A 10431-nucleotide genomic window follows, 5' to 3' on the forward strand; every position below is an offset into this window, starting at 1 on the left:
AAAATAGAAAAAAGGTTAGTATATAGTAAAAACATGAAAAATGTGGGGAGCCAAGATTAAGGAGAAAGTTATTCAAGAGAGCTTTTTTGGATACTTGTTTGGAGCTAGCTTTTTGGAGAGAGATTTTTCACTAGATTCATAAATGGTTCATATCCAGAAAAATATTACTCTAGCACTCACTCCAAAAGATCGCTCCATACCTCAACTTCGAATAACCACAAATAAATTGCACTTGCCAAAATTAATTAATCAAGAGTTTTAGGCTTATGGATAAGTCTATCACATAGTTATCTAGACTATGGGTTAAAATAGTTACTCTTGTACTAGCTAAGTTAGGAAATTATCTAAATGCAAGATTCCCTAATTGTGTCTTTTAGCTTAGATTAGCTAACTCTCACAACTCCAAACAAACGCTTGAATTTTTTTCTCTTGAAGCTGAATGGAAGTCATTTTCATGTTATTTTTCTTGTTTTCCTTTATAGCATTAATTCAAAAGCATTTGATGTGTGCTTATTTTGTGTGCCAAGGGCTTTTTGCTTCTCAAAGAAATTGCCCACATAGAGAACCTCTAGGGATCTAGTACCATACACAATACATGTACCAAATACAAACTAGGATTTCTCTTCTAGCTTAAACTTTACGGCTTTGTGGCACTTTTGTTTTTGCTTCCATTTCCTTTGTATTCTCACTAGTGTTCTTTTTTATGCATGCGTTTTTTTGCTTCTAAAAGAAAAGCACCCACATAGGGAACCTCTGGGGCTGTAGTACCATAGGCAGTACATGCAAGCTTGTAGATCTAGGATGGGATGAATTTTGCTGGCGTACTCCTTGTTGTCTTTAAAAATTGTAACCATTTGACCCATTTGGCTCCCTACTAATCCTAGTGGCCTAGAGTCTCCTTCGTACTGCACCACAACGTCATGCTCATTTGTGTACTGTGTAAGCAATTGCCAAACAAAGACATTCCCGCGTTCCATACTTCCTCTAAAATCAAATATGCTCAGATAAAGTTGTGAAGCTACACCTTTTACAGTTTCAAATTGTCAAATTTTACCTCATAATGGCATGGCATCTTCTTGTTTTGTCCAGTCACCCTTTTCCAGCGGATTGAACCAGGTGTCTTCTTGTGGTAACTCTATGGATTTGGTTAGTGATGGATGCTCTTTCCCCATCATAGAGACTAGCAATGAGTGCACAATATTGGTCTGTTTCTTGCAGACCACTATGTTTTTGTGGTCTTCATGCCATCGAATAGAACACCCGAGGTGTCACAAATCATGGCATAATCATCAGCTTGACACACAACCACAAACAAGCCTTTGTCATCGGCCATTGCATGTACGAGTCAAGCTAGTTTTTTGGATTGGTATACATCCATCTTGTTCCACTATGGGATTGTAGTATCTGAAAGTCCACGCACATGAGTATTGGTAGGTAGAAAAAAAATCCAATGTATTCACCACAGATTCTATTGTTGTCTTTTCATGAAACGAACAAAGGCATTCCTCAACAATATGTGGCTTGACAATGCTCAATAAGACATTCCTTGTTTCTTCCTCTGTCTTATTTGAACTGAAATGTGCAATCTGAATATGATCTCCATTACTATTTGAAAAATCATAAAGATCACGCTTTGTTTGTAACTTCACAAAAATAAAAAAGAAAAAACAAATCCTGCAATTCAAGCTCTAATAAGTCTCATTTAGATGTTTACAACTACTTTTAAGGTAAGTGACCATTGGCAAGAATGACACATCCAATATTTTTGTCTTAAGGCTTGTAGCAAAGCTAAGCATGTCCTTTGCAATCAATCCAATTTTATTTTCCTAAAACAAAATTGGAAAACTAGCAACAATCAAACATCTTGAGAACTCTTGTATATATTTGAATACCCTATGGATTTTAGTCAACAATACGGGCCCCACAACCTACCTTTTTCCTTGGTGAAAGTTTGCAGTTGCGAGCCTCTAGCTCCTTCATTTCTCTCTACTTGCGCAACCAAATCTGCCTTGTCGTTAGCCCAAAATTTTGCAACCAAATTGAAGATCAAGTTTTTAGACGCAAAAGATCAATCACACACATGAGATAATAGTTTTCTCCTCTCTCACTGGCACATGTACACTAAACTTTGTAGTTGTAGGCATCGGAGGGGTTTGTTGAGGCAAATGTGGTTCTGCTTGACGAGCACGATCCTCCCTATCTCACTGCATCATTGTGTGCCTTTTCCTCGTTTGGAGGGGAGTGCCCCTCACCATATTCCAAGAACCACGTCATACTCATGTACACAATGCTTTTGTACATGTACACAATGCTTTTGAAGTTGCGTGTTATCTGCATGCGGGCAAAAATGCTTTTTTTCTTCATCTCATCAAGCAATGCACATAAACCTCTAACATTTTTAATGTTAAAGTTGTGCTTGTGTAGCCATATGAAACAATTGAAAATATTATAATTATCCAAATAAATTTGCTAGTATAGCAACATAAAATTGAAGTGTACATACCTGCGTAGACACCTTTTCCCTGCATATGCCAATGCCTTGCTCACTTCGGCCATCGATGCTCCTTTCTTCATTAAACCGAGCTGGTAAGCAAAGGACTTGCCCCTATGTTGTTGTTTGGCATCTTCAAATAATGAGTCAAGGTTCAAACCAACGATCGATTTTAAATGAAGGCGCCTAATAGAGTTGTAGATGTTTTCAGTCTTCATTTCAATAGATGACCATAAAACCTCTATTCGTAAATTCGTAACCATTTTCAGAAGACAACCAATTCTCTTGTTTCACAAACCATTTAGGGTGTAGGGGTTTTCAAACTCTAAACAAATATTTGCAATTCAGAGGAGCTAGTTCACTAAACAGTTTGCGCGATGTCCAAACTCTTCACATCAACACAATCACTAGAAGCCATAGCCCGAAGAAAGTACGTCTTCTTCATATTAGGAAGGTCCACATAAGCCACCCCGTGCAATTGCTCTTCTTGAACCCACTTTGATCGGGTGTTCCACTCGATTGTTTGCAAAGTCTTATAGATTCAAAGTAAAAACCAAACTCCATGATAGTGTGTGGACACTATAAACTTGTTAATGGTAACTAATCTCCACCAATCATCTCCTAGAGCTGGGTCAACAATGGCCAAAGCGTGTTTTGTCATTCTTTTAGAGGGCCTGTCCATTTCAAAGAATGCCTTTTTGGAATGGGCTTGGAACTTTGGGGGGAGCATTGACTCCTTTTTTGCCATAATTTTCTTTAGGGCAAGAGCATACTTGTCCTGCACAACACACATCATTGTTTTCCATAACCATCACTAGATGCAGCATAGTTCAAGAGGTCACTTATGGACATACTGATATAACTTACTGGATGTAAGAGTTGTGATATCAGTGCCATGAAAACGTTGTACCATGCCTTCTTTCTGACTCTTTTGCCAATGTCGGCCTGCATCTAGCTATAGACAACACAAGGCAACTTAGCCATGATAGTTTCTTTGGAAGCAAGTCCCATTGCTTGAGGCTCCCCGAGCCATCCACAACATGTCTGTGTAAGATGTGGCCACATAACCTATGTTGTTTAATCTACAAAAATGTGGAAAACAAAGGAAGAAGAATATATTATTTTTTTATATGTTAAAGATTTCTCAACAAACAAAGGGTGACATTCTTGTTTATACACATTCCTGTGCTTAGCATATCACAGCCACTAGCTCGACCCAAACTTTGGGGTGCCAATTGATGTCTCTCTCACAAGAGACACATGATATCAAAGGAACAGACCGAATGTAAGCGTATTGCATACATATCCTTTTCTATTTTCAATATTTCATAATACAAGAAACCTACTTTCTTTCAAAACCCCCATCCATGCGACAAATTTGTGATTTCCATCCCACGTGTATAGCATTTTACCAGACAATTTAGTCCAACATGTATCTTTAATCTCTATTTTGAACTCATCATTCAATTCTTGCCATAACAGATCCCATGTCTACAAAATTTTGTCATCGACATCCACAGATGGGTGCCCTGGTGCATCCAATGAACATTCAGAAAGATCCCTTTGACTCATAATAAACTTCAAGCAAGAATGTGTCGGCCAAGGGTTCAATCGTTTGGGGTCCCAACTCACCTGCCTCGCTTTCTCTAGCTTTATCAATCGACAAAGCGGAACCTACGCCAATGAAGTCTCGTGCTCTTCCTACATGTTTTGAACATGTTACAACCCATATTTTGCTAGAAATATTGCTCCATTAAACTCTAAAAAACGTATAGGTACCTTGAGATTTTAAAGGTGTTTGGATAACATATCCTGGCATAGCGTAACATCCTCATTTATTGGAAAGCCACCTCTAGCATTTGCTCCAACCAACATGTATGCTTCTATTTTATATTATCGATTTCCTCTTCAGAATCTTCCACATCTATGAAAAATTTAGATGAGGTTCCCTCATGCACTTTTGCCTTCCCTTTTAAAGCCTTTTTTGGTGCAAATTTAGGTGCCGCAACGGGTGAAGACGACACACTAGTGATAGGCGTGTTTTGGGAAAGTGAAACACTAGATGATGGAGACGCATTTGAGTATTCTCTCCTTGCCGTCTTTGAAACTCTCTATAAAATAAGAAATCCAGTGTTATTATTTGAACCAATTCTTTGGGAAAAAAGAATATATATTTATCAAGTAGATAGATTTAGAACTCTCACCAAATCGCTTTTAGGCCATGCAATGAGGCTCTTCTCCGCCTTTTTCAAGGTGTTCATTTCCTTGTTTGTTGGAGGGACATGAAGAAGGGGAGCATCCTTGCCATTGTATACTTCAATCACAGCAACATAATAGCAACCAAAAATTGCAGTCTACTTCCATGAAGACGGGCTAGGTTCGATGTCTTAATGTCAATTTGACCCCATCCAATTGCTTCCCCATTGTAAATGAGCTCAACCAACACTCCGACATCAGATTTCTTTGTACGGGTCATCTTACTCCTCTTCAAAAATATCTCTAAAGAAACATTACAATTAGGATTACAATTTACATGTCTATCCATATAAATTTCCATCACTTTATCTATCTCTCTCTATGTCTATCCTTTATGTCACTCCATCTCTCCCTCCAAAAGTAGATATCTCTCTATACCTCCATACCTCTCCTCTCTTTCTCTCTCCTTTGTCTCTTTGCTCCATGCTCTCTTTCTCTATCCCTCTCCCCCTCCACCTCTCCCTTCTCACCTTCCCTCCCTCTCTCTCTATCTCTCTCCTTATTCACTCTCTCCCTCTATCTCACTCATTGATTTCTAACTCAATCCCTTTGCGGCCTCTCTCCCCCTCCCACTCTTTCTCAATCACACTCCCTTTTCAATCACTCTCTCCATTTGCCTCTCCCTTCTTCGTTTCTCCCTTTCCAACCCTTCCCTCCCTATCTAACCTTTGTCTCCCTTTTTTCCCCTTCTCTCTCTCTCTCTCTCTCTCTCTCTCTCTCTCTCTCTCTCTCTCTTGCCTTCTTCACTCACTTTCTCTCAATCTCTCTCTGGAGAGGGGGGAGATAGAGACTTAGAAGATTAGGTCTATATAAAGAAATTTGCAGATGATTATATCCCCCCCCCCCTCTCTCAGCACCCACTTAACGCTAGGGAGAGGGAGAGCGTGAGGTAGGGAGAGAGAGAGAGAGAGAGAGAGAGAGAGAGAGAGAGAGAGAGAGAGAGAGAGAGAGAGAGAGAGAGAGAGAGAGAGAGAGAGAGAGAGAGAGAGAGAGATGTTATTATCGTCCTTGGAGGTCAAATATGACCTATGGGACCAAAGTTACATGTGATGTAGTATGTGTATGGCTGGTGAGTGACTCTCGATGCTCCAAAATTGTGGTGATGAGAGTCGCAATGGAGAGCCCATACTGTGGCTGGGAGAGGAAAGTGTGTAGGTCTAAGTTATGGCTGAAAATATGAGAGAAGCAAGTTCGGATGTGACCAAAAGCTGAGCACTCTAGTAGTGTGTGGTACTCAGACTCTTGAACTTGTAGTGAGCATAATGTGCATAGTCGATTTGACTCTTCTCCATTGCCCCAACGCCCTATCTCGCATCGAAGGAAATGGGAGCTAAAAGCCGAATGGTTGCGATAGTGCGTATCACCGACAAGGGGATAGACTCAAGCATGTAAGTGTGAGTACGGTTTCCTCTTTCAGCAAAGAACATGTTTTTATAGTTGGGGGCAATATGGGTGGTGTAATGTATGAAGCGTGACCCACCATATTTCTCCCAAGCCGTAATACATTGGCATTGTAGAAAAGCTTCATTCACTTGGGAGTCAATGGAAGCATCATGTAGTGAGTGTAATGCATCCCATCTCCCAAACCACTTCTTTATGTCTTGCATCCATCCCGTGCTCAAGATCTTGCTTTCATGCATCTTTTGAACTTTTTTGCTTGCTTCCCATGCAATTGTAGAAAGTCCATGTGAGGGGTTTTGATGCATCTTTATCATGTACTCCACAACCCTTTCCATGCCCATAACCTCAATTGGAAGAGATCTCGACTCAAGAAGTAGGAGCATATATGGTGTTTGTGTCTTAACTTCGAGAAAGTTTGTAAGAAAATGCTTTTGGACATTCTCAAACCCTTTCCAAGTAGACTTTGAGATGCTCCCGCCCCACACTTCAACTCCATAAAGAAGAACCGATGTCACCAATGCATCAAAAAGATACTTCTTGAGAACCCAACACTTGATGTTTTCCCATTATATATGTTCTCAAATGCATAATATGCTCTCTTTCCCACTTCCAAACGACGCATAGTACATTCATGCCACTTGTGATTGGACGGAACCTCAAGGCCAAGGTACTTAAAGCTCTCAACAACTTCAAGTGTCTCATTGTTGTACACAATGCATGGATTCTCCTTATGGTTGGTTTTCACACTCTTCACCTTGCTTGTTGACAGTTTCTTGTAATGAGATCAAGTAAGCCATGATCATCGATTCCATTGTTGTAGACGATGTGGTTGGATTAGCATCCACATTCCTTGGAGATTTTGCATCATTCTCCATGGCGAGTGTGGATTTTCCACCCTTGCAAGTTTTGTCTGACATTGCCTTCAAGTCGGCAACAAAAACGAAAAGTTTTGACAGTTTTTTCAGTTCTGAGATGTTGTTATAGCAAAGCCTTCCATTACACAGAAAAATTCTATCTTTACATCAATGCATAGAGGGCTTTGTGCTCTTCGATTGAGGCTATAGATCACCTAAATCGAAGTTCAAATGAGCGAGTTATGGTCAAAAGAGTGAAGTACTATCTACTAGGTCAAAAAACGTGTGTGTGTGTGTGTGTGTGTGTGTGTGTGTGTGTGAGAGAGAGAGAGAGAGAGAGAGAGAGAGAGAGAGAGAGAGAGAGAGAGAGAGAGAGAGATAGATAGATAGATAGATTTTATTATCGTCCTCGGAGGTCAAATATGACCTATGGGACCAAAGTTACATGTGATGTAGTATGTGTATGGCTGATGAGTGACTCTCGATGCTCCAAAATTGTAGTGATGAGAGTCGCAATGGAGAGCCCACACTTTGGCTGGGAGAGGAAAGTGTGTAGGTCTAAGTTATGGCTGAAAATGTGAGAGAAGCAAGTTCGGATGTGATCAAAAGCTGAGCACTCTAGTAGTGTGTGGTACTCAGACTCTCGAACTTGCAGTGAGCATAATGTGCACAATCGATTTGACTCTTCTCCATTGCCCCAACGCCCTATCTCGCATCGAAGGAAATGGGAGCTAAGCCGAATTGCTGCGATAGTGCGTATCGCGGACAAGGGAATAGGCTCAAGCATGTAAGTGTGAGTACGGTTTCCTCTCTCAGCGAAGAACATGGTTTTGTAGTTGGGGGCAATATAGGTGGTGTAATGTATGAAGCGTGACCCACCGGATTTCTCCCAAGCCGTAATACATTGGCGTTGTAGAAAAGCTTCATTCACTTGAGAGTCAATTGAAGCATCATGTAGCAAGTGTAATGCATCCCATCTCCCAAACCACTTCTTTATGTCTTGCATCCATCCCGTGCTCAAGATCTTACTTTTATGCGTCTTTTGAACTTTTTTGCTTGCTTCCCATGCAATTGTAGGAAGTCGATGTGAGGGGTTTTGACGCATCTTTATCATGTACTCCACAACCCTTTCCATGCCCATAACCTCAATTGGAAGAGATCCCGACTCAAGAAGTAAGAGCATATATGGTGTTTGTGTCTTAACTTGGAGAAAGTTTGTAAGAAAACGCTTTTGGACATTCTCAAACTCTTTCCAAGTAGACTTTGAGATGCTCCCGCCCCACACTTCAACTCCATAAAGAAGAACCGGTGTCACCAATGCATCAAAAAGATACTTCTTGAGAGCCCAACACTTGATGTTTCCCGCATTACACATGTTCTCAAATGCATAATATGCTCTCTTTCCCGCTTCCAAACAACGCATAGCACATTCATGCCACTTGTGATTGGATGGAACCTCAAGGCCAAGGTACTTAAAGCTCTCAACAACTTCAAGTGTCTCGTTGTTGTACATAATGCATGGCTTCTCTTTATGGTTGGTTTTCACAAGCATAACCTTTGTTTTGGATTCATTTACAATCAGCCCACTATGCAAGCAAAAGTTCTCAAGGACAACCATAAGCTTTTGTGCATCTTCTAAAGTGTGTGCTAGAAGCACTACATCATCCGCATACAACAAAAGCATGATTACCGCATTGCAAATAGTGACCTCTTCAATGCCTTCTTCTTGCATAAAGTCAAGTACCATTTGTTCCAATTGATCGATGCATAGACCAAAGAGAGTTGGTGACAATGGACATCCTTGTTTAACCCCAATAGTGCTTACAAATTTTTTTGAAATTTCTCTTCCCATGCGCAATTGACAAATCACCTTCTCATAGATTCGAGAAACCGCAAGCATAAACTCACTTGGCACTTGGAGTTCTTCCATCCTTCTCCACAAATTGTTACGTGGAATCATATCAAAGGCTTTCTTAAAGTCCACAAAACAACAATACAATCGCTTGCCTTTCAACCGACTTTCCTCCATGAGAACACGAAGAGTGACAAGATGATCAATGGTGCTATGGCATCGACGAAAACCCGCTTGTCCCTTTGCACGCTTGTCATTCTCTTCAGCCCAATCACTCAATTTCATCTCCATTATGCACCCAAACAACTTTGCCATAAGAGACCCAATCATTATAGTCCGGTAGTTGCTTACATTCTTTACATCCCCTCCTTTATGCAAAGGCTTAACCCAATTAGTACTCCAATCATAAGGCATACCATGTTGAAGTGCAAGGTTGAACATATCACACATCCACTCATGGGTAAAATCTCCCGTCCATTTGATCATCTCCGGCTTGATACCTTGAAGATCTCCCGCTTTGCTAGTGGCCAACTTTTCAAGCCCACCGCATACATCCTCAATAGTAAAAAAAGACGGCATACATGGGAGTGAACCATAAAATGGCATTTTTTCAGTATTTTCTTGCTCATATAATTGCCTACAATGTGTGTACATATCCACTAGACTCAAGTTACCAAAATTCTCAACCCGCTTGCCTCTCAAGTTTCTCCAAAATCTTCCACATGCATGTGCCTTTTCTTGGACTTGAAATTCTTGTTGCTTTACTTCCCATCTTCTTCTCTTCTTTTGAATCAATGCCTTGTATGTACGCAAATGACTTTGATAATTGTCTTTGTCCATAGTTGCATCAAGCTTTATCAAGGACTTTCGAGCATCTTGACATTCTTTATCAAACCACCTTTTGCGTGATCTATCTTTGTGGATACCATGGAGATGCTTTATGGCAAAGCATTCTTCCGCACAAGAACAAATAGCTTTCTTGAAAGCTTCCCATTTAGTTTCCAATGGTGTATCACATTGAAGCTTTGTCATCCATAATTTTTGCTCAACCATTTCAATGTACATTGGTGCCCGTTTGAAATCCATACATAGTGATAACTTCTCTTTCCTTTGGCTGAGATTATCATGCTTAGTTGCTTCTCCACATGAAAGGTCAATACATAAGGTGCGATGGTCGGATTCCGGGGTCCATTGACCAAACATAAAACTCTTTATGCGATACATGATGGCTTCAGAGAGTAGCATATAGTCAATCACACTATCCCCATTATGTCTTCTACATGTAAATCCATTGGTTCCACTCCACAAAGATACACCATTGGCAATGAGCATACCCGTGCTATTACACATGTGTAAAAGTAACTTTCCATAGTGATCCGGCTCTTTCTCATCCATTGAAGTACGATCATACAAGTGAACTTCCTCCAACTCCCTTGAAATGTATGGCATATCAAATTGTTGAGTATCTTGTTGCAATGTTTTTGTGCGAGCATTCATATCCCCAAATACAATAACATCACCTTCACCTTTGAAATAAGCAATGTCCTCTTCCAAATCAGAAAATGGTTGATCTCTAT

The sequence above is a fragment of the Adiantum capillus-veneris genome, chromosome 7 (assembly GCF_014529385.1).
Source record: "Adiantum capillus-veneris isolate H3 chromosome 7, ASM1452938v2, whole genome shotgun sequence".
NCBI lineage: Eukaryota > Viridiplantae > Streptophyta > Polypodiopsida > Polypodiales > Pteridaceae > Adiantum > Adiantum capillus-veneris.